General features: G+C 43.2%; 1 protein-coding gene across 1 annotated transcript in view; it reads right to left on the bottom strand.

Annotated features, from left to right (window-relative positions):
- Positions 1-25,429, bottom strand: part of LOC126335113 (esterase E4-like) — a 143,823-nt gene that overhangs the window by 89,161 nt on the left and 29,233 nt on the right. The gene's annotated exons all lie outside the window — the stretch shown is intronic.

The following is a 25,429-nucleotide window of genomic DNA, read 5'->3' as shown; positions in this document are numbered from 1 at the left end:
ATAGTTCTGGCTCATGTCGTCACATTCAACACACTGAACTTGATCTTTGAAAGAAGTTTTATCTGGTCATAAAATGTTTACTCTCGTTTAATCTATTTAGTCCAGGTAGACACATCTGCACAGTTGTCAATGGAAAATAAAGAATGGGTCACACAATTTGAACATAATAACTTGTAAGTTGTGGCATATACTGCACAATATCAGTACAAGGTTTATGAGCCAACCCAAACGAAAGCTGCTCATCAGAGCTTTCAGGCGACGCCTATTGCCGAGAGAAAGCTTCGGTTAGTTTCCAATTACGAGAAAAATGACTCTAAAAGCGGAATTTTGTGTGACCATTCAATTGAGTGGCCCAAAGTAATCTAGTGCGATATTCGTTTTATCGATCTGTATTGACAAGAGGAATAAAATGCGAAGAATAACAAGTTCTCCGGCAGTGACTGCGTGGCAGTAGCAGCATGGACCAGGGTAGAGCTGTCTCTGCGATCTGCTTGGACTACTGGTTGTTGTTCGTGTTATTCTGTCCCTGTTAACACAGACAGATAAAACGAATGTTGCACTAGGCTAATTTTGGACCGCTCAATCGAATGGCAACATAAAATTCCGCTTTGAAAATTATTCTGCTTCTGTCGGCACTGGGTGTCGCGTGAAAGACTTGATGAGCAGTATTTGTTTGGACTGACTCTAGTTACACAGAGCAAAAACTAAATTGTAAATTGTTGCCGAAACATCACAGAAAAAGCTCGTGACGACCCATAGGAGAGACTATCTGTATAATGTCAGCTGAATGTTTAGCTAGTTATTACACAGTTAGCAGTTTACATAACAATTTTTTTTCACTTTTTGTGTCTTTCACGCCTGGACCGGTGGTATTTAGGCTCTGTTGACCCAAAGGCTGAACCTACGATTTGGGACCCACCAGGAGAAATTTTATTATATCATAGCTAACCATCAAAAGCAACTTGGGAATTAAAAGCCTTAAATGTGGTATTTAAATTTTATTATTTAACTCTACAAGATTTCTGATTCGACGAACGGATGAAACGAAGAAAAGAACTGAAATTACTAAGTTATGCAACACAATTTACTGACATTGCTATGGACAACTACATACATTACGAAAAATAAGATTCATGTCCACGTAAATTTAGTATTTCAGTTTCAAAATAACATATTATCAACTATAAATAAACGTTATGCACATACACGATAACAAATGGAGAGCGGAGGATGATGGGAGCGAAAACTGGCGATCGGTTCGCTAGACATTGACTGCTGAGACAAGCCCCGCTCCCAGAGCAGGCAGATTATAGCTTATAGAAGAAATGATCATGTAATGGATTCGTGCATCGCAGAAGTGACGCAAAAGTTGATAGCATGCCGCTAGAAGGACCAGGTACAGCCTCTTCCCCTTTTTTATTTATTTTTTTGTTTTGAAAATACTAACAATCACTAGGCGTACCAGTGCACACGGATCAACATTACATCCACAACGGCTACTTAGTACTTACTGTTACGGAGCACAATACTGTTACATAGCTAAGGCTGACAATGAGCGTAAGCTTCCCAGAGTGGCACGAAGTCACCCGACTGCGACCGATCATATAGTGGTCAAATAGAAGCGCGGGACAAGGAACACCTAGGTAAAATTTTACTTATATTTAATTCAGTTCAACACATTCCCTATGCAGAACTAAATGGAAGTTCCAGATAATCTTGTCGTCTAATTGGTTTGCAACCATTCTTCATACTAATGAAGCTGCAATGCTTGTAATTGCTGCACCCATCATAATGCTGTTACATGGATGCTCACAAATTTTTTGAGTTCTCTCCAAATGCTAGTAATATTATTACTAGGATATAAACTATGTACCGTAAGTATACAATCAGGAATTTCTTTCTTTACAAAATTCATTACATTTTGCTCATTTGACTTTTTAATTGCCCACGAAAACGCTCATGGTGGTTGCATAAACAAGGGTGCAACTAGGCGGGTCCCTGCGGACAAGGAGCCCATTGGCACCCAAAAGAAAGTAACGGAAGAAATGAGGAAAAAGTAAGATTAGTTTTTCACTTTTTCTCTTCATAGTAGCCTACAAACTTTTAAGTATTTTATACACATTAAAAAAAAAGTTTTGCATCTCCTCGGTTCCAAGAGTTATGGAACCCGTACAGAAAATTGGAATAGAGATCAACATAAACATCATTTCCACCCTTTTCATTGCTCATGAAAACCACACATTGCATGTTGTACCACCATGCTGCGAGACCTTCAGGGGTGGTGGTCCAGATTACTGTACATGCCGGTACATCTAATACCCAGTAGCACGTCCTCTTGCACTGAAGCTTGCTTGTATTCGTCGTGGAATACTATCCACAAGTTCATCAAGTCATTGATGGTCCAGATTGTCCCACTTCTCAACCGCGATTCGGCGTAGATCCCTCAGAGCGGTTGGTGGAACACGTCGTCAGCCCTTTTCAATCTATCCCATGTATGTTCGATAAGGTTCATGTCTGGAGAACACGCTGGCCACTTTACTCGAGCAATGGCGTTATCCTGAAGGAAGTCATTCACAAGATGTGGACGATGGGGGCGCAAATTGTCGCCCATGAAGGCGAATGCCTTGCCGATATGCTGTCGATATGGTTGCATTATCGATCCGAGGATGGCATTCACATATCGTACACCCGTTACGGCGCCTTCCGTGACCACCAGCGGCATGCGGCAGCCTCACATAATGTCGCCCCAAAACAGCAGGATCCACCACCTTGCTGCACTCGCTGGACAGTGTGTCTAAGGCGTTCAGCCTGACTGGGTTGCCTCCAACCACGTATCCGACAATTGTCTGGTTCAAGGCATATGCAACACTCATCGGTGACGAGAACGTTATGCCAATCAAATGGTTCAAATGGTTCTGAGCACTATGGGACTCAACTGCTGTGGTCATTAGTCCCCTAGAACTTAGAACTACTTAAACCTAACTAACCTAAGGACATCACACACATCCATGCCCAAGGCAGGATTCGAACCTGCGACCGTAGCAGTCGCACGGTTCCGGACTACGCGCCTAGAACCGCTAGTCCACATCGGCCGGCGTTATTCCAATCCTGAGCGGTCCATTCGGCATGTTATTGGGCCCATCTGTATCACAGTGCATGGTGTCATGGTTGCAAAGATGGACCTCGCCATGATGTCAGGAATGAATTTGCGCATCATGCAGCCTATTGCGCACAGTTTGAGTCATATCATGACGTCCTGTGGCTGCACGAAAAGCATTATTCAACATGGTGGCGTTGCTGTCAGGGTTTCTCCGAGTCATAATCCGTACGTAGCAGTCATTCACTGTAGTAGTAGTCCTTGGGTGGCCTAAGCAAGGCATGTCATCGACAATTCCTGTCTCTCTGTACCTCCTCCATGTTCGAATAACATCGCTTTGGTTCAGTCCGAGACGCCTGGACACTTCCCTTGTTGAGAGTCCTTCCTGGCACAAGTAACAATGCGGACGCGATCGAACCGCGGTATAGGCCGTCTGGACGTGGTTGAACTACATACAACACGAGCCGTGTACCTCCTTCCTGGTGGAATGACTGGAACTGATCGGCTGTCGGACCCCCTCCGTCTAATAGGAGCTGCTCATGCACGGTTGTTTGCATCTTTGGGCCGGTTTAGTGTCATCTCTGAACAGTCAAAAGACTGTGTCTGTGATACAATATCCACTGTCAACGTCGATCTTCAGGAGTTCTGGGAACCGGAGTGATTCAAAACTTTTTTTGATGTGTGTATATTCCTATGTTTCTTCTAATATTTGGTGAAGATCCACAACTGACCTTGGATGTTTCTGAAAGAAATGACATAGAGAAACTACAATGAGAACATTGGAAAAAAAATAAACCAAGGGAATAAAAGCAGATGTCGAAGGAACAAAATAGGTAAATTAGCCATACAGCGACATACTCTGCAGCTGAAAAGTAAAACGTCCTACCTGATGAATTTCAAGCCGTGGCAGCCACAGCGGTTAGGCTGCATATGTTATTCACTTAGGAGACAGAGGGTACCGCACACAGTGACCACCGTATTACCAACAGAACTGTATGAGTCACAGTTTCCATTCTTATTTGTGTATTGCTTATTTATAGAAAAACGAAGCGTACGACAAAATTTAGTGAAAGCGGTAGTCAATGTTTCATAGTTGTGACATTTTGCTGAGCTCGTAGCCCTATATTCGTTATCAAGTCACTAGTGTGTGCAGTCTGTTCGCTGCATCTTCCATCGTCCTTTGGGATATAAATTCGGTCCTCTAATAAAAATGACGTGAGCAGCATTTCCAATAGCGATTACAGTTTTATGAGATCCAAATACTGTTTCGCAAAACGTTTGCATTCAAATAACTGAGGTTAACGTTCAACTTTCAGTCCAAACAATCACAATTTGACTGATTTAGCGGACGCAGCAGCAGTAGTTGGTCTATACCGGTAGATAAAAGTGTAACAATGGAAGTTTTACGAGGCATTATTAAACTGAATACCGTACGTGAATGGACTGACAGTTAAAATTTACGAACTTATAATAATTCTGATACGTCATCATACTTTATAAATTTCGCAAATATGTTTGATGTAATTACAATTTTCGTAAGAGTATTTTCAACATGAAAATTAGTAAAATAAATTTTTCAAACAATTATATGCGAATAGTTATGGGTTACACTTCCGTTAATTTAATTGTTAACAGTTGCTGCGTAATTTAAAATTGTACAGATTTATGTACCGTAGTGTAGTGTTTTTACTTTTGTTTGAAATTACGTAAATGTGACTAAGTTTGCTTAGCAAGCAAATAGCTGTTTTGCATAGTCGAATAATAATAACATTCCTTGTACATACTAATAACATAATAATCAGAAATCAACATCAATTAACAAAAGAGAAGCAAATCCAAGGGGGAGGTGTGTGGGCCGCTGTAGGGCTGCTTGCCGTCCTTTCCAGAACTACATCTCTTTCTTCTTAATCTACGTTTCTTGCAGTATTCCGTTAACGAATATAATTATCCGAATACGGCTTTTCCCAGATTTAAGAGCTCAGGAACCCGTGTCTTGAAACAGGAAATAAAAAAATTATGTCTCTTAGTTTGTGTGTAATGAGATATGGAAGAATTAAAACTCACTTCAAACTGCCAAAGTTCTGTTAACCGTCTTTTAGCAGTCTTAGCAATTTTACCAACTGAAACATCACGCTTCTGACTGGGCGCCACTGAGAATCTGACGCGAAGAAGTGCGGGGTTTGAGAAGTGAATGCTGATTTGATTCCCATGAGCTGTGTAATAGCGTTTGTAAATGTCAATGTAGAAATAAGTTTAATGGACTTCACCAGTGTAATGCAAGCTTTTAGACCCACAATGACTCATTAAAAATTTATTGTGTGGGGACGAAAGAAACGACATTCAAGGCTTAGAGGCTACTATCTTCAATGATGAATATCCCAGCAGGTAAAACAGAAATGGCTTCAGTACATCTGACTTAAAACTAATGAAACCTTAACTGGTAGATTCCTGCCATTTCTAGAACGCTAAGACAGCTGTAATACATCGCTCATATTTCACTATTTTTGTCGTTCGTCCGATGTATGCAGTGCTTCATACCAGACTGGTCAGTATATTCCAGATTAACCCTAGAATACCATTGGTAGTCGACTCGACGAATACATTTCTCTTCAATAACCCCCCCCCCCCCCCCTATTGTTATAGACGGGAGGGGCGCGAGGGTTCATAATTATACTGTTGCGTCTCTTTTAGTAATTTTGTTGGCCAAATTTAGGTGTGGTAGTCGAATCGACGAAGGTATAGGTATGGAAGGGTTCAAAATGGGTATAGTATTCTATGGTTAAATGTATAACCGTGTAGAACTGGTATTCACTTTAGGCACATGCCAAATGATGAGCTAGACGCGTGATTTGGCTTTATTTGTTACATCGATATCTTCTTACAGCCGACAAGTGACTGCATTTCACGCTGCGAAACTACCTATTTGTACATTCGGAGCACTGTCCGGGGAAAACGTGGCGGTCGCATGAGTATTGGCCACTCTCTCTCCTTTAACTTCTGTAGGCCCTTCTCAAATTGCGATTTTGGAGTTAGCCACGTCAACCGCATAACAGCTGCTCGCATATCCGGGAAGGCTGCGAAATGATGCCCGCACAGCGGTTTCTTCATAGCACGGAAAAGGTGGTAATCCGAGGGGGCCGAGTGGGGAGAATTAAGTAGGCGTGCGTGGCAGTACCTGGAACTCCAGCTCAGCGATGGCAGCCGTGGTTTTCCGACGTGTGTGGGGACGGGCGTTGTGGTTCCGTGACAGGGCACTCTCTCCACTCACTGCCACCAGTCGCCTGTGAATATCCGCACTGTTCACACCCCTCCTTCCACGGAAACCACGTCGTCAACCGCTGTCCTTGATGATCACACTCTATGTTCTCCGTTCTCGTAATGACAGCGGTAGGGAAAATGGGCTGCAGGTTGTTACACTTCTAGTGATTGTCCTGTCACACACAGTTTGGCCGGTATTACACTATCACATTTCTTTGTCAAAGTTGATATGTCAAGTATTGATGTCAAAGAGATTTAACAGTGTAATAGGGATCTTTGTCAAATATCACCTTTCCTCAAAGAGATATGATCAAATCTAGAACCTCATCGTAGATCTGATCATAAAAGGCGTTCCTCTTGTGTTCACTGCAATGTGGAATTTAACCGCTTGGAGCGCTGGCATTGTGCCAGCTATTTGACCTCTCTAAGCGTGTTTGTAATGGCTTCAAAGTTGGGATCAGCGATGGGTGGAACTCTTTTCAGCAACCTTAATTCTACGGGGGTGGAGGCACAATGCATGCCATCAATCGTGTGCTGATGGGCAGACAGAATATGCTACAGGCATCTTCCTATCTACAACCATAGCTACAGTCAGTCACCTCTACATTTGGAAACATCCAGGCAGCTTTTAGTAAGCCGGAATAATGGAGGTTATCATTCTCTAAAATAAAAAAAATCGTAGATCTCCATTTTACTTTGTCTATTTTTTAACTCTGGCTGCAACGAGTTCGTCTGCTTCGTACTTTTTTTTAATTTTGTGGTTTTTGGAACACTAATTCTATTAATTAAATTATTCAAAAATAAAAATACTTCTTATTGCCCATATAGCGTACTAAACATTTATTTACCTTCAGATATTCCCCCTTCAGTGCTTTATAAATCGCTTCACACGTTTCTGGTGGTTAATGTGCACTTGGTATTCGAGGGCTACTAGAGTAGCTCTCTCCTGTATCAAGAAATCATGGTGGCACAGCGAGCTTCTCCTCTGCACGTATAGCATTTCTCAAGTGAGTATTCTGTTTTGTAATTTGAGAAGCCACTTTACTGAGCAAATACTGAAATACACTCTCATCCATTCGTAAGTAATTTGTATAAGACTTTCCGGTCTCGTAAACTGGCATATGGCCAGGAGAGCTGTCTGCTGATCACATGCCTCTCCATATTCGCATCCAGTGACGCCTGTGGGCTGAGGATGACATGACGGCCGGTCGGTACCGTAGTGCCTTCATGGTCTATTCAGACGGAGTTTAGTTTTTTTATATCAGACTTGAAGTTCTCAACTTGCAGCTCTTGTAACAAATTTCACTGAATGCTTTTATTATCTCGACGTAACTTATTTATTCACACTTTAAGCACAAACCTTCAGTCCCCTTCAAAGTACTCTGCACTTGCACTAATACACTTGCCTACTCTTTTACATCATTTTTCAAAACATTGTTTAAATTCATCTTTTGTGATGCTCGACAGCGCCTTCATCGTTTCTTTTCCTTCACCTCAGCAGCGCCAGCCAAATGCTTTCCTTACGCATATGTTTTCATTCTAGGAAACAAATAAAAAACGCACTGGGCAAGGTTGGATGAGTATAGGAGGTTAGGAACATGGGTCATACCATTTTTCGTCAAGATTTGTCGTATAGACAGGGCTGTGTGAGCAGGGTCTTTTTACGATGGAAAAAACAGCCACTCGACTGCCACAAATCAGGTCGCTTCCACCACACACTGTTGCGCCTTTTCAAAACTTCCAAGCAGAAAGCCTAGTTACCTGGCTGGCCCTGCGGAATGAACTCTAAATGGATGACTCCTCTCACATTGAAAAAATAAATCAGTATTGACTTAATGTTTGATTTCACCTGATGAGCTTTCCTGGGGCGAGACGAACTGAAGCCTTGCATTGGCATGACTGTTGCTTTGATTCAAGATCGCAAGCATAGTACCAAGTTGCGTCACCTGCGATAATTTTTCAAAAAAAAAAAAAAAAGGTTTCAATCATTTCGAGACTGTTTTTTCAAAGCACAGCTTGCTCCCAAGCGATCTTGTTTTTGTTCGTCAGTCAGCAATCGTGGCACGAATTTGGCAGCCACCCTTTTCATTCCTAATTCTTCTGTCACACTTCGCTGTGCTAAACTACGTCGCATCCGGCAGCTCCACAATATCTTCAACAGTCCGTCGTCGACCTTCGTAGATGATTGCAAGAATGTTATCAACACTTTCGTGTTTCGATTCGTGGAAGGACTACCAGAACGAGGTTTGTCATCAACTGACATTTCATCATTTTTTAAACGCGTAAACCGTTCAGACATTTGAGTTTTCCCCATAGCACCTTCCTTGTACGCCGTTTTTGACATTTTCAGGCATTCTGTTCCACGATTTCCGAGCAAAAAGCAGAATTCCGCGACCGCGCGCTGTTCACGATAATCAGCCATTGCAAAAACGAGAATCACGCTAAACAGCTGTCACTATAAACTCTGTCGAAGCTATTCCTGACCTTCTTCAGTGACGGCACTCGGCTGGAATGTTCCCTCTGTGCACCCAAAGTGGAAAAATGCAATACTACACACCCTCTGCCCACCTGAAATTAGTTCGGTTTCTTTTGGTGGCCTCCCCGCATGGCGGGAGACGGGGAGGAGTGGCCCATGGGAGCTCCCCTGCTCTGCGCACATCCATCGTTTTGCCGTCGAGCACATTCTGCCTCATCGACATCTTGAACACTAGGTTGAAAGCGGCCAACAAACACGTTCACTTGCGACAGTACTTATGGAAGATGAAAACCAAGTTCGAGAACTGATTTTCGATGTCGTGTTTACGTACGAACGCTATAGACAAATTGAATCTCTAGAACCTATTACAAAAAGAAAAAAATAGATTTATTTACAAGCAATCTGTATTTACATGTTGACTTCTCTACATATTCGCCGTACAAATTCATGTACACTGTTGTCCAAAATTAAAGCAAGAAACGGAAATTTTGCAAGGTTGCGTTTATTTTGCCATAAAACAGTGCAAACAGGTGATAGTAAACGAAAAACAATGTAAAGAATAAAGAATATAAACAGCTGCAACATGCATAACAGTAGACGAAAATGTTTTTCGTTTTTTCCAACTTAACAGGTTTGCACACACATTCCGACATCTGCGTTAATGTGCTCACTGTAGTGTGTGACCACCTCTGGCAGCAATTCAGGCCTGACAACGACGGAGCATACCCTGAATGACGTCATCAGTGTCCTGTAGAGGCAATAACACCCATTCACGTGCGGAGCTGATCACAAGTCTTGGTGGATGGTTGGTGGATGCTGACGTGATGCAACCCGTCTTCCTAGTGCATCCAGACTTGCTCTATAGGAATCAAATCGGCAGAGCGTGCAGTCCACGCCATACGTGCAGTATCTTCCGTTTCCAAGAAAACATCAACCACTCGTTCTCTATGACGCCGAGCATTGTTGTCCATCAATACGACGTCTGGGCGCACAGCACGTCGCGACAACCGCTCGTGAGGTGTGAAGATCTCGTTACCATACGTGACACCAGCTAAACCTTTCCCGTTCGCCCACACAATTTCATGAATAGATGTTCGTATGATCAACATAATCCCTGCCCACACCATTAGCGATCGTGATTTCCCTAAATCGTTTCAGGCAAATGCCGGGATGGTTCCTTTGAAAGGGCACGGCCGATTTCCTTCCCAATCCTTCCCTAACCCGAGCTTGCGCTCCGTCTCTAATGACCTCGTTGTCGACGTGACGTTAAACACTAACCACCACCACCACCACCATCCTCCTCGAAACCAGATTAAGTCAGAAATATTCGGGTCTCGAAATCGTTTGCCTCATTCCCTCCGGATGCGAATCCGCCGAGAACTCCTCTCCAGACCAAATTGGGACTCATCTGTGAAAAGAAAATTGGGCCAATGTTCGACTGTCCAGGTGGCATGTTGACGACTCCATTCTAAACGTGCCCTTTTGTGAAAAGACGTCAGAGGCACACATATAGCAGGTCTGCGACAATAAGGGCCACTCTGTCGAAGCCTCCTCTGCACCCTTTTGCCTCGATACAACACGTCCAGAGGATGCTGCGAGGACAGATGCCAGTTGCAGTGCAGTACTAAGGCGGTTCCGTCGTGCCTTTACAGCAACATAACGGTCCCCTCTTTCTGTTGTCACAAATGTCGGCCCATCCCTAGTCTTCGGGATACAGCTTTCGTCTCTATAACTCTCGCCACGTCCGAAAAACAACAGAACGATTCACTTTAAGCCATCGAGCCACATGAGTTTGCGACTATCCTATTTCCATTATTCCTATGGCCCTCTACCGCAGAGAGTCTGTAGGCGCCTTCTCTGTGCCTTATTGCACTGTCTGTGACTATATACACAGCAAATGTGGGGGTGGGACTACCCAGAAAACGCTACCCCGTTTGATAGGTGGCCTGACGTCATCCTTGGCGTGGTTTCCAACTGACCGAAGTGTCATCCTCCGTGCAGAACACGATAATACGGAATCTGTTGACAATTTGAATGATTATATCGTGAATTATACACAGGACGGGGAAATAACGGTTCGTTGCTTTAATTTTGGACACCAGTGTATTTTCTGTACCGTGACGCCAGCTCCTTTATCCCTCCATCAAAGAATGGTGTAGCCAGGTGCCTCAGCCAGTTGTTGGCAACATCCTTGGCGTCATCATCGGTAGTGAAGTGTTGAGCAGTCAGCCAGGCCTTCATCTTGGCGAAGAGATGAAAGTCGTTTGGTGCCAAGTCCGGACTACAGGGAGAATCGTGAGAAATCTCCCAGCCAAAAAGTCTGAGTTTTTCCTTCGTTCGAGTCGCAGTAGGCTACGTGGTCGCGCATTGTTGTGAAGGTGAATGATTCCTTTGGTAACCATCCTGCTTGACCTTAGGAATTTCATAGGAGTCTCTCGCAGTACTGTCATGCGTTACTCTCATGAAATCTGTTGTCGAAATTACTTTGAGATAAAAAAGGTAACCATCATTTTACAAAATGGTTCAAATGACTCTTCGCACTATGGGACTCAACATCTGAGGTCATCAGTCCCCTAGAACTTAGAACCACTTAAATCTAACCAGCCTAAGCACATGACACACATTCATGCCTGAGGCAGGATTCGAACCTGCGACCGTAGCGGTCGCGCGGTTCCAGACTGAAGCGCCTACAACCGATCGGTCACACCGGCCGGCCATCATTTTACAGTCTGACATCGTTCGCTTGAAGTTTTTGGGCTTACTGAGAGAATGAGTGTGCATCCACTGTGTGGAATGTATTTGAGGTTCAAGATTACACGTACTACACCCATACCTCTTCCTCAGTAATAGTTTTGGTCAAAAATTCCTCCCTGTCTTCATGGTAACGCTGAAGGAAAGTCACATCTGAACCCTTTTTTTCAGTTTTGTGAATATCAGTTTGAAATTTTGGTGCAGACCGTGCACAAAACATACGGTAACCTGACATCTCTGTGACACTGCTAAAAAGAGTTGTTCTTTAAAACTAAGGCATATCTTCAGAAAAATAAGAAAATGTGAATTGAGAACTCGCACAGACAGTTTTGTCGATATGTTACATAAGTTCACTAGTGACATCTGCATGTCTTCCTCGACCACTTTCATCATACACATCTGTGAGACCAGTCCCGAATTTTCTGCAACAGCCCTCACGACAGTAGTAGTGGGGTAGTAATGCATTATCGCAATTTTGATATGAAATTGATATGCAAATTAATTACATTGATCGATTAATAACCCCGACCATTCCCACCCTCACCTGACCACACCCACACCCAACCACGGATGATGTCGTGTGTTTTTCTCAGCCTGCAAGAGGGCCCCTGCCCCCCTCCCCTCCCTATCCCCTACTCCATGTACCGTCCTGCACGTAGGCCTCAACCCCCTCCCCGTCCCCTCCCCACATACCACAATGGCCAGAATTCCGAATTTTGGCGGGAATTTCGAATTTTGGTAAGAATTTCTCTGTCTCAGGGCTGTGCAGACGTCCGACCTGACTCCCCACCCAGAAACAGGCAGGAAATTAAAAATGGTGGTACTCTTTCTAGCACTCGAACCCATGTCCTCCTGGATGGAAAGCCCAAGTGCACCCTCGAACACATGTGCAGATGCAGGAGAAGAAGGATACGTTAGTTTACTTTATTATTTTGGTTGGGCAAATGAAATAAAGATAGATCCTAACTATGTAATTAAGGATAAAAATCGGGCCTAATTACACAACTATATGCGTAACGCTACAGAAGGGCAGACTAAAATCGCAATACGACTCAACAACTGATGATGCCATACAATTGGTGTTATCCTGCCGTAAAAAAAAAAAAAAAAAAAAAAAAAAAAAAAAAAAAAAAAAATCGCCATACCACTCGAAACTAGTGACAGACACACTCAAACTTTACCCTTCACCTAGAAGCTGGAGGGAAAAAGGCAGGGGTGTTAAAATACTGTCTTTATTCTTTTCGCCTGGAAATATGTGTAACTGACAAGATGCTGGTGTTAGACAGAGAGGAGTTTAAAAAGTATATTACCTGTAGGCAAAGAGCTCAGGTCAGTATCTATCACTGTTTGACGTCAGAGTTCGCTACAGACGCCGGCACAAATACGACCCTGCAGCTCATGTAACTGAAGCCAATACACGCTGTCACAACTGATGGAAAAAATTCAACACAGTTCTAATTACACTTCCAAATTGTTATGACAAAACCAGGACTTGTAATGAACAGGTCATAATGCAACACATGTACTGGGTAAATTGTTGTCCCAAAAGACTGCAGGGGGGACAGTAGTTCTCGTCGAGAGACGTCCGCAAATTGCCGAAAATCGAGGCTCTCTTACCTCCCATCGTCCTTCCCCTCAATCCCTCCCTCTGTGCATCCACTGACGGGGAGGACATCGGCTTTTTTAAACAGCCAGCTGCTCCGCCGTACTTTGTGCGGTCGGTAACCACCCTGAGGTGACGCTCCTTCGCCAACACAATGGCATGTATAGTCAACTAAACAATAGGAGGCAAAACGACAGCCACCCAAGAGAAACTTGATTATCTAAAATACAGCGGCAGCGCCCCCACACTTCACCCCCCATGGTCAGAGCGCGGCTATGTCCGGAGACCACCCACAGTAGACATGCCCCCCCTCCCCCTCCCCCCAGCACTCCGTCGTTCTGTGATGGAGAATGATTGTGTTTATTGTCAACGCGATTTTTTCTTGTAATCTGTTAAATGTATTTCTCGGGAAGACTGGATCCCTCTGGAATAAGAACGAAATTCCGGAGAATGCTCCAGATCGTTTCTTCAAATGCTGCTCCGCCAAGCACTTTTTCTGTGGCCCACTGCCACCCCTCTGGAGTCACTGGTCTCACCAGACTCTTTGCTATCCTCTGCGGTCGCTCACGGTACGCTGTCCGCTTTGAGGCGATGGTTGTTTGCCAACACAAACGCAGATATAGTTAACTAAACAGTAGGAGATAAAATGACGGCCACCCAAGTGCAACTTGTTTGTCTAAAATATAGCGATGCAGACCTGCCCCCACATGCACGCCCCGCAGTCAGGGTGCGCGACCTCACACAGACTATGCACGGCCTCAATGGCTCCAATAGCTCTGTCATTCTGTGATGGAGAACACTTTTATTTAGCGTCAACGCCACTCTTCTTGCAATCTGTTAAACGTACGAGGGTAAGTCAATTATTATCAGCAAAGCAGTTGTAAAGTTTTATTGTAGTCAATTAGGAAACTTACAAGAATATCATTTTTCGACATAGTCTCCTTGCGTTTCAACGCACTTGGTCCATCGTTGTACAAGCTTACTGATGCCCTCATAAAAGAAGGTTCTCGGTTGAGCTGCGAGCCAGGAATGCACCTCTTTTTTCACTGCTTCGTCCGAGGCAAATTGAGGCCCCTTAATGCCTGTTTGAGTGGACCAAACAGTGATAGCCAGAAGAGGCAAGATCGGGACTATATGGAAGATGATACAGTACTTCAAATGTTAGTTTCTGGAGCGGTTCAGCAGTTTGGGCAGCAGTATGCGGACGGGCATTGTCGTGCAACAACACAACACATTTTGACAGAAATCCTCGGCATTTGCTTCGAATTGCAGGCTTTAGCCTGGCAGTAAGTATCTCACTGTAACGTACACTGTTTATTGTTGTGCCCCTTTCCCCATAATGTTCCAGTACTGGAGCTTGTGCGTCCCAATAAACCGTAAGCATCAATTTTACTGTGGAAGGTTGGGTCTTGAACTTTTCTTGCACGGCGAATTTGGATGCTTCCATTCCATACTCTGCCGTTTACTCTCCGGCTCATAATAATGGATCCATGTTTCGTCACCAGTAATGATCCTGTCTAAGAAGCTGTCCTCTTCGTTATCATAGCGATCCAATGTTTTTTCATATATCCAAGCGCGTTTGTTTATGCAACTGTGTGAGTTGTTTTGGGACCTATCTTGCACAAACTTTATGAAACCAAAGTCTGTCGTGGATGATTTCTTAGCCTGAACCGTGACTAATTTGCAGACGATGTGCCACTGGGTCAATAGTTAATCGTCCTTGTAAGAGAATCATTTCACATGAACGCTCAATAGTTTCTTCATTTGTGGCGGTAAACGGTCGTCCGGCTCCTTCATCGTGCGTAAGACTTGTGAGACCATTTCGGAATCTTTCAATCCATTCGTAGACACTCCGTTGTGGCAAAACACTGTTCCCGTACTGTACTGAAAGTCTTCGATGAATTTCGGCCCCTGATAAGCCTTCCGACCACAAAAAACGGATCACTGAACGTTGCTCTTCTTTGGTGCAAATAGACAGCGGAGCAGCCATGATTAACAGCACGGCAGCGATAAAGAAACTAACCTAACAGCTTGAAAATTACAAAGCTATAACAACAAATAAACGAAGCATTCGTCATCAACGCAAAACGACAGTACTACCAAAATAAACAAAAATATAACTAAATTGCGGGTAATAATTGACTTACATTTGTATTTTTCGGAAAGAATGGAGCCCTCTCGAACAACAACGAAATTCCGGAGAAGGGTCCAGATGGCTTTTTCAAAAGTCGGCTGCTTGGAAAACAGGAAGTCTTCCCAGTAAAGAGACTGCAGTATTTCAGAGCAGCCTCACACCACAGAGTTTCCACTACAATGCCCGTTTGCGAACACTTTGCTGGGCTATATACTCGTATATTTCTGAATTGTGGCTGGTTCTCATAAGCAGCGTTATTCCTTAAGTATTAAAGAAAAGAATCATTATGTTTATCAGATTTAAGCCATCCCTAGAATATTCTGTAGGAGAGTTGAACGATGTCACATATACCACCTGTAGTAGTGTGAGGGGGGTGTACTCGAGAGCCGGCCGGGGTCGACGAGCGGTTCTAGGCGCTACAGTCTGGAATCGCGCGACTGCAACGGTCGCAGGTTCGAATCCTGCTTCGGACATGGATGTGTGTGATGTCCTTAGGCTAGTTAAGTTTAAGTAGTTCTAAGTTCTAGGGGACTGATGACCTTAGAAGTTAAGTCCCATAGTGCTCACACCCATTTGAACCATTTTTTGCACTTGAGAGCTGTGGTGTCAGAATGGAATTGCTACATTATCCTACACATGAGCAAAGCTATCTAGCATGAGTCCAGGTCTTCTTTGTGCAAGTTGAATGCTACCAGAGGTGTGGTGATGCTACTGAAAACAACAATAAGACAGTTACATCTCGATTGTCGACTGATTAGATGCTTACTCTCTCATAAGAAGTTGCTGCTCGTTTGTGTGCATTTTCCTGCATCAGTGTGTGTTTGGTATCAGCTATCAAGAATATTAAAGTCGGTTTTTCTTTGCTCTATCTCCTCGTGAGATGTAGCCGCACCCGTTGAAACCGATACTACTATTTCTACTACTACTGATGATAGTATGCACGACTGACATGGGAAGTGCGATTGAGGGCACGTAGTTTTCCGACTTAAAAACACGTATAAATCCATTAATTTCGTAAGAGATGGAACAACAGTCTCCAGACTTCGTTCTAGTAGGTTTATAAGCAGTTAGAGCGGTGGATATACATTGACGACGACATCCTAGGAGACCAGAATAGTGTAGCAGGAAGTAGTTTTATCGTTTTAAAGTTTGTGACTGTAGTGATTGGGGTAGGAAACTTGTGTGGTGGTTGTATGTCAGATGCTGGAAAAATATATCCTGCATTAGAATATAAGAACGGTGCAATCCGCACAACAAAAACTTCGGAAACCGTATGGGTTTAACAACATAGCATTTTTAGGTGCAGAACCATGTAATCATCGAAGTGTGCGTTTATGTTCTATGATCATTTCTCTCATGCTGGTACCTTCCTGGTACTGATTCTCAACAGTAGAATAATACTTCAGAATTGATTGCATTGTTGATTTACGTGAAATGTTTCAAACTCAATCCATCTGGAGCTGTATCATGTATAAGCCAGACGTTTCTACCTAACCGTGTGTTATACCAACGCAACACTCTCATGCTTACTATACACCTATAAGAGGTGCTACCCTTCTCGACAGGCACGCATCTGGTTAGATCTTGCGCTTTTGGAGGGGTGCCGTGGTTAAGAAGGGTTTTGCAGGGAGGATTGGTCAAGGAGAATGTGGGAGGGATCTGTCAACCTTCGACTTTATCCTACGAATGCGACAATACTCTATGACGCGCATCCACACAGGGAAAGATGGCCAGTCGTAATCGTGAATTCTGCACCATGACCGATGCGCTGGAAATATGCAGATAACCTCATTGCATCGGTGTAGGACGATGTCTTGTATACTTTAGTGTATAGGGCGAATGGATGTACTGCACAGTCATCTAGCTGCATTCGCAATCTAGTATATGATACTTGGAAAGTAGTGGAGGAGTGATTTAGCGATGCTCTAGAAATTGGGAAGCGTTCTGCCGTATCATTGGCTGGTGTTGAAATTACAGAACAACTGGTATACTTTGATGTATATGACCGATTGGATGTACTGCACAGTCATCTACCTGCATTGGCAATCTAGTATATGGTACTTACATAATAGTGCAGGGGTGATTTAGCGGTGATGCAGAAACTGGGAAGCATTCTACCGTGTCCCTGGCTGGCGTTCAAATTACCGAACAACTGGACATCTGCTACTTGGCACTGTGGAGCATGGGAAGAGATGTACAGGTCATCACCTTCAACAGTTGTTTGGAGGCGTGCCTCACTGCTGCAGACTCGTCCTATTTCCATATGCTGCGATTCCCTCCACGCTTTTGTTTTTTTCTATTTTCTCACCAATAAGGTAACAGTACCTCTTTTTATTTATACCACCTCGCACGTATTGTGAACAGCATCTTTCGGTGATGGTCATCACAGGGACAGTAATCATGCACTTGACTGCAAAATGAAGAAGTAATGCTCTTCGAAATGGAACATCGAGACATCCTTTAGCCTTTCGCTGTGGAAGGTGAGATTAACTGTACAGATCATCATCTTCGGATAGCTGTTGGAAACGCTCTACAATACAGAAAACTCTTCCAGTTTCCATATGTTGCGATAACTTCACATTTTTGTCAATGAGAAATATCGTTTCTGCGTTTTATTTCTAACAACTTGTGAGTTGTGGGGGCTGTATAGCTTACACCATGCGTTGTACTGCTTTCTGTGACAAACGCGTTAATGTCGATTTAGCAGTAGCTGACACAGAACGCGAAGTCATGGTAGAAAAGAAAGAAGTGTATGGCGGTGTACACTGATTGGATGTTTTACAAAAGGAAAAATAATGTATTAAACTGCTTATGAAGGAACATCACAGCTAGCACATGGCTTAAGAATCGTGAAAGAAGGCTGTATACTTGGAAGTGGCTTGGAGACACTGGATGGTTTCAGATTGATTATATAATGATAAGACAGACAGTTAGGAAACAGGTTTTAAATTGTAAGACATTTACAGATGCAGATGTGGACACTGACCACAATTTATTGGTTATGAACTGGAGGCTAAAACTGAAGAAACGGCAAAAAGGTAGGAATTTAAGAAGATGGGACCTGGATCAACTGAAAGAACCAGAGGCTGTAGAGAGTTTCAGAGAGAGAGCATTAGGGAACGATTGACAATAACAGGGGAAAGAGATACTGTAGAAGAAGAAGAATGTGTAGCTTTGAGAGATAAAATAGTGAAGGCACCAGAGGATCTAGTAGATTAAAAGACGAGGATTAGCAGAAATCCATGGGTAACAGAAGAGATATTGCATTTAATTGATGAAAGGAGAAAATATAAAAATGCAGCAAATGAAGCAGGCGTAAAGAAATACAAGCGCCTCAAGAATGAGATCGACAAGAAGTGCAAAATGGCTAATCAGGGACGGCTAGAGGACAAATATAAGGATGTAGAAGCATGTATCACTAGTAGTAAGATAGGAACTGCCTACAGGAAAATTAAAGAGATCTTTGGAGAAAAGAGAACCACCTGCATGAATATCGAGAGCTCAGATGAAAAACTAGTTCTAAGCAAAGAAGAGAAAGCAGAAAGGAGTATACGAGGGTATATACGAGGACGATGTACTTGAGGGCAATATTATGGAAATGAAAGAGGACATAGATGAAGATGAAATGGGAGATACGTACTGCATGAAGAATTTGATAGAGCACTGAAAGACCTAAGTCAAAACAAGGCCCAGGGAGTAGGCAACATTCCATTAGAACTACTGACAGTCTTGGGAAACCAACCATGACAAAACTCTTCCATCTGGTGAGCAAGATACCCTCAGACTTCAAGGAGAATATAATAATCCCGATCCCAAAGAAAGGACGTGCTGACAGTTGTGAAAATTACCGAACAATCAGTTTAATAAGAGACGTTGCAAGATACTAACACAAATTCTTTACAGACAGATGGAAAAACTGGTGGAAGCCGACCTCTTGGAGGATAAGTTTGGATTCCGTAGAAATGTTGGAACACATGAAGGAATACTGACCCTATGTCTTATGTTAGAAGATAGGTTAACGAAAGGCAAACCTACGTTTCTAGCAATTGTAGACTTAGAGAAAGCTTTTGAAAATGTTGACTGGAATACTGTCTTTCAAAGTCTGAAGGTGGCAGGGGTAAAATACAGGGAGCGAAAAGCTATTTACAATTTGTACAAATACCAAACGGCAGTTATAAAAGTCGACGAGCCCGGAAAGGAAACAGTGGTTGGGAAGGGAGTGAGACATGGTTGCAGCCTATCCCGGTGTTATTCAGTCTGTATGCTGAGCAAGCAGTAAAGGAAACAAAAGAAAAATTTGCACTAGGAATTAAAATCCCTGGAGAAGAAATAAAAAAACTGAGGTTTGCCAACAACAATGAAAATCTGTCAGAGACAGCAAAGGACCTGGAGAGCAGCTGAACGGAATGGACAGTGTCTTGAAAGGAGGATATAAGATGAATATCAACATAAGCAAAACGAGGATAATGGAATGTAAACGAATTAAATCAGGTGATTCTGAGGAAATTATACTAGGAAATTATACACTTAAACTAGTAGACGAGTTTTGCTATTCGGGAAGCAAAATAACTGATGACTTCCAAATGGATATAAAATGTAGACTGGCAATGGCAAGGAAAGCGTATACTTCGAGTATAGATTTAAGAGTCACGAAGACTTTTCTGAAGTTATTTTTATGGAATGTAGCCCCGTATGGAAGTGAAACATGGACGATAACTAGCTTAGACAAGAAGAGAATAGAGCTTTTGAAACGTGGTGCTACAGAACAATGCTGAATATTAGATGGGTAGATGACGTAACTAATGAGGAGGTACTGAAGAGAATTGGGTAAAAGAGGAATTTGTGGAACTACTTGGCTAGAAGAAGGGATCGGTTGGTAAGACACGTTCTGAGACATCAAGATATCACCAATTTGGTATTGGAGGGAAGCGTGGAGGCTAAAACTCGTAGAGGGAGACCAAGAGATGAATACACTAAGGAGATTCAGAAGGATGTAGGTTAGGACTGAGCGCCTAGAACCGCGAGACCACCTCGGCCGGCAGACGGTAATCGGTTTCGATGTAACCGAAGAGAGAGAGACGTGATAAAATCTTAAAAAAAATGGTTCAAATGGATCTGAGCACTATGGGACTTAACATCTGAGGTCATCATTCCGCTAGAACTTAGAACTACTTAAACATAACTAACCTAAGGACATCACACACATCCATGCCCGAGGCTGGATTCGAACCTGCGACCGTAGAGGTCACGTGGTTCCAGACTGACGCGCCTAGAAACGTACGGCCACACCGGCCGGCGATAAAATCTTATTAGGAGGTTCTATTACAAGACACTCTCTCACGATTTGTTTCTTAAACGCCAGTATGATATAGCATTCATTGGTAAAACGAGACATGCCACAATGTACAAAACAGGTATGTCCTCCTGAATTATAGCTAGTTATTGTTGAACATAAAATGATTGTGGTTATTTTCTGACATTTGAGCAAATAGCGTGAAACATTGTGTCCTCTAATGTTATTTCACGTGTCTGAAATGTTTATAATCACATGTGCGGTTTATTTACAGACACTGATCTGAACATGATAGACGCTCTCAGCTCGTGTAATTTGTCTATTAAGCTGGAAGAAATTGCTTAACATAGATGTTTTTCCTTCAGAGTTAAAATTCGCTCTTTTTCCTTACTACGATGACGGTTTCGAAACAACGAGGACATTCTGCGGTGATGGGTAATTTTCGCATCAAAGCAGCCTACGTTTTTTTACCGATTGTATTAAGGGTGGGCATGTTTTTGCTGATCATCTGTAATCAGTGGCGGTGTACTTCGTTGGATGCCCCAAAATAATGAGGTGTGAGCTGTAATCTGCTGTTGAACCTAAGAACTATACCTATTTTGCTCATAAAACTAAAAGAAAATGGACTGCACCTATTTTCGCGGAAAGAGGACATTCATTATCGTCGCCATTGTGTTTTCTTTTTTAAATAGATGCTTGATTATCGGAGATGTGATGATGTTAAATACAATCCAATGCTCAGATCGGTGTGGTGGCCGAGTTCCGTAGGATATCACGAATGTCCCGTTAGACAAAAAAACCCGCGGTCCGCGTAGCCCTCATTCAAACTCGATTTTGTACTCAGGGATGCCGACGTTGGGTTTTATCGTAGCGTAGCTTGTGTCGGCGTCGATAACGCTGACCATCCAACAAAGTGGTGGCGAAGGCACATTGTACTGAAGACTCTGTGAACCTATCTTTACTTCATTTTCACAACCAAAATAAATAAAGTACACTAACCTAACCATCCTCTCCTGTATCTGGACAGTTTCCATGTGTTGGAGGGTGCACTTGGGCTTTCCATCCAGTAGAACCAAGGTTGAAGTCCCGGAAAGGGAACTTCCATTTTTAATTTTCCATCAGTTCCAAGAGCCTCTTTTGGTATAATTGTGTTAGGGGTTGCCCTTGGGCTTTCCATCCAGGAGGAGCTTGGTTCGAGTGCTAGAAAGGGTACCACCATTTTTAATTTCCTGCCAGTTCCCGGGTTGGGGGTGGGGGTGAGGTCGGACATCGGAAATTTTTACCAAAATTCGAAATTCCCGCCAAAATTCTGAATTCCGGCCAATGGGGTATGTGGGGGAAGGGAGGAGGAGAGGGGTGGGGCCCACGTGCAGGAGGGTACATGGGGTAGGGGATAATGAAGGGGAGGGGCTGGGGCCCTCTTGCAGGCTGAGAAAAACACAGGGCATCACCTGGGGTTGGGTGTGGCTCGAGGCCCGGAAAAGGCCCCGCCATTTTTAATTTCCTGTCAGTTACAAGCGCCTCTGGTGGTATAATTGTGTTAGGGGGTGCCCTTGGGCTTTCCATCCAGGAAGACGTGGGTTCGAGTGCTAGAAAGGGTACCCCCATTATTAAGTTACCGCCAATTTGGGGAGGAGGGGCGGGGTGCGATGTCGGTACATTCCTGAGACGAAGAAGTTCCTACCGAAATCCGAAATTCCCGCCAAAATTCGAAATTTCTAATAAATTCCTACCAATAGAGTACGCGGAGGGGGGGGGGGGGGAGGGGAGAGGAGGGGGCTGGAGCCTACGTGCAAGCTGAGAGAAACACACAATGTCATCAGAGGTGGGCGTGGTCTGTGGGGAAGGTGGGTGTGGTCAGGTGTAATTAATTGATGAATTTAATTAATTTTCATAACAATTTGATATGAAAATTTGGCTGCTGCCCCCACTACCCTACTACTGACAGTATCACTCATAACCCCATTCCTATACAGAAGCCACAATTGACGATGAATCTCAACAGCAGAGACTCATTCTGCTTGCTGGGAACGAATGACAGAATGTACTTCACATCTGGTACGAGACGCAGTCACACCGCCCAAATCAGTCACTTGCTGCTCCTACACTGATGAATGCAATGTATAAGTAACTGGCGCAACATTACCTTCAAAAATCTCCTTTTCGAACCACACAGGCGCCATAATTTTAGCCAACCGGAGGTTAATTTATTAAAGAAAAAACTCTTGTATTACGCCTGAATCCGTTTTACTAGACCGACCAAACAACAGTTTCCCGAGCGTCAGTTGTTTTACACAAAGATGTTTGTAAATCAGTTGTTCGGATTTAGTCTGCGGGATGAGGTGAGATTACCACTACTACCTTTGTTATTTTTTACTGAAAGGAAGTACGATTTCCTTATGTATCTCAGTGAATTCACGAGAAGGAGTAGATTGCTGCAGAAGAGATGCCCAAAAACTTTATTCGATGCCGATGAATGGGTGTGAACCTCTTATGACACTCAAATCAAGAGATAAAATAGAGGGAGGGAAAGATTATTTATATCTTGTACAGAAACCACACTGCGGTTATAATAGTCGAATCAGTTGAGATAGGGCTGCGAGAAGGGCGTAGTCTACTATACTATTCAATCTTTTCATTTAGAAGTCAACAAAGGAAAGCAAAGAGAAAACGGAATTAAGGTTCAGGGAGTAGAAATAAAAAAAAATGACGTTTTCTATTGACATTGTTATTCTTTCAGAGATGGCAAAGGACTTAGAATATCAATTAAACGGATTCGATTGCGTTTTGAAAAAGAGGTAATGAGTTGAATGTTGACAAAAGTAAACTAACGCTATGGAGTGTAGTTCATTTCAGTTATGCTTATAAAATCTTTTGAAATATTGCGTTACTGACGAATTCTTGAAGATTAGATGTGCAGACAGGATAAATAATGAGGACGTACTGCATTGAAATTGGCAGAAATTAAGTTTCATGCACAACTTTAGTAAGAGAAGGGTTAAGTTGTAGGGTACATTTTAAGAAATGAAGGATTGGTTTGTTTGATAATAGAAGGAAGTGTGTGTTTGTGTAGGGGAAGAGGGAGGGGTTTGAGGCTTCGGACTGCCACAACAACAATAGATCGCGAGCGTTATGAAAAAAGTAATCGCTGGTGGAATTTTACTGCATTCCAAAATTTTCGAGACTTGGAACGTTTACAAAACTTCATGTGAGTAAAGATACATTGTAATTCTTGCGTACACAATTAGCAAATGTTTTATCACTAGCCATTTACTGTGTGTGAAAAAGAGCTTTGCCTTTAAAAGAGGGACTGTATATAAAAGTTTACGCATTAGCCTGTAGTACAGGACATAGTGTTGTTGCCAAGCCGTTTGCTAAGTCAGCAAACATATCATAATTCATAAATATCTATTCCTCTAATGGAGATAAAATACGTTTCTCTTCAGCTAAATAAGGGAGGCGAGTAACCTGCTCAGTTGACTGCTTCTTTTCATTCACTCCGTTTAAAATCACGTTGTCCAAATGAAGCACCGTTATGTAAAGCGTGTAGCAACCTGACGACCCAGCGACTCTTCCTTACTCTGGTGTGTTTGGTGCAGGGTGTCGGCTCTTAGCGCTGCCTGCTCTCTGATTGTGGTGATAATAGCGACGCACCTGACCCATCTGAGCAGGCGACCCCGGGCGGGGTTATGACCGCACGCCAAGTGCAAGGCTGCGATCTTGGCTAGGCTCCAGCGCTGGAACGTGTGCCAGCGAGGTACGGCGCTATTCACACTCGCTGTCAGAGCTAACCATGGAGCGGTCTCCTCCGGAGACGAAACTGTCGCATTATTTCAGTCGGAGTCTCAAGAGTTGCCTCAGTTGAATAGGAAGCGAAGGAAATCCAGAGAGTCGACATCCGTGGTCGCGGGGTAATGTTGCTTCCTCGATTCTCAACGAGCGAGGAGTAAATTTCACTTCAGATACTTTCGTTACGCTGAAGATATTGATAATTTATTTTCACTTTGGTGAACGGGCACTTTGGCCATGCCACACAGATCGTACTGTGTAGTATCACGAAAATCCGAGGAGTCGCCAGCACCAGCCAGGGGGAGCTACAAAAACTCTGAGGATGGCTTTAACATAAGCCGAAACCGGTCATAATAAACAAATGCTTTATTGCGCTCTCGACTGTTTTTTAATCAAAGTTAGCACCAGATCGCTGCACTCCATTGACAATGTTGTCTACATTAATGAATTTCCACGTGCGTTGGTACAGCCCTGCACTGCCTTGATCACCTATGTGACTAAAGGCAGTACCCTCACACAGCTAAAATGGGCATAGCCACAGAAAATATTCGCCACTCAGACCCTAGCAGCAACCTGTCTTCGACTAGATAATGTTGTGTTGACATTAGCAACAGTGTACAGGTCTCCACTAGGGGATTGGGAGCTATTCATGAAAAAGTTTGACTCCCTATTATGCTGTCTGTCAGACGAAAAGATGAAATTATTAATCTGTCGTGATTTCAATGTTGACTTACTCAGCAATTCTGGTAGGAAAAGTGAACTAGAAGTGTTGTTAGCAACATATAACTTAGAATCAGTGATCAATTTCCCTACACGTATAGCTCAGGACAGTAGTACTCTAATAGATAATGTATTTGTACAGCAAGAGGATGTAGAACAAACACTTGCTTTCCCTGTGGTAAATGGATTATCTGGCCATGATGCACAACTGATTAACTTACAAAACCTAACAGGGCGTACACTTCAGAAACCATTAAGTAAAAGTGTGAGGGGGCTCAACTCAGTATCTATAGATCACCTCAGAGAAA

Source organism: Schistocerca gregaria, chromosome 2 (assembly GCF_023897955.1).
Source record: "Schistocerca gregaria isolate iqSchGreg1 chromosome 2, iqSchGreg1.2, whole genome shotgun sequence".
NCBI lineage: Eukaryota > Metazoa > Arthropoda > Insecta > Orthoptera > Acrididae > Schistocerca > Schistocerca gregaria.
This window is presented reverse-complemented; position numbering and strand designations above follow the sequence as displayed.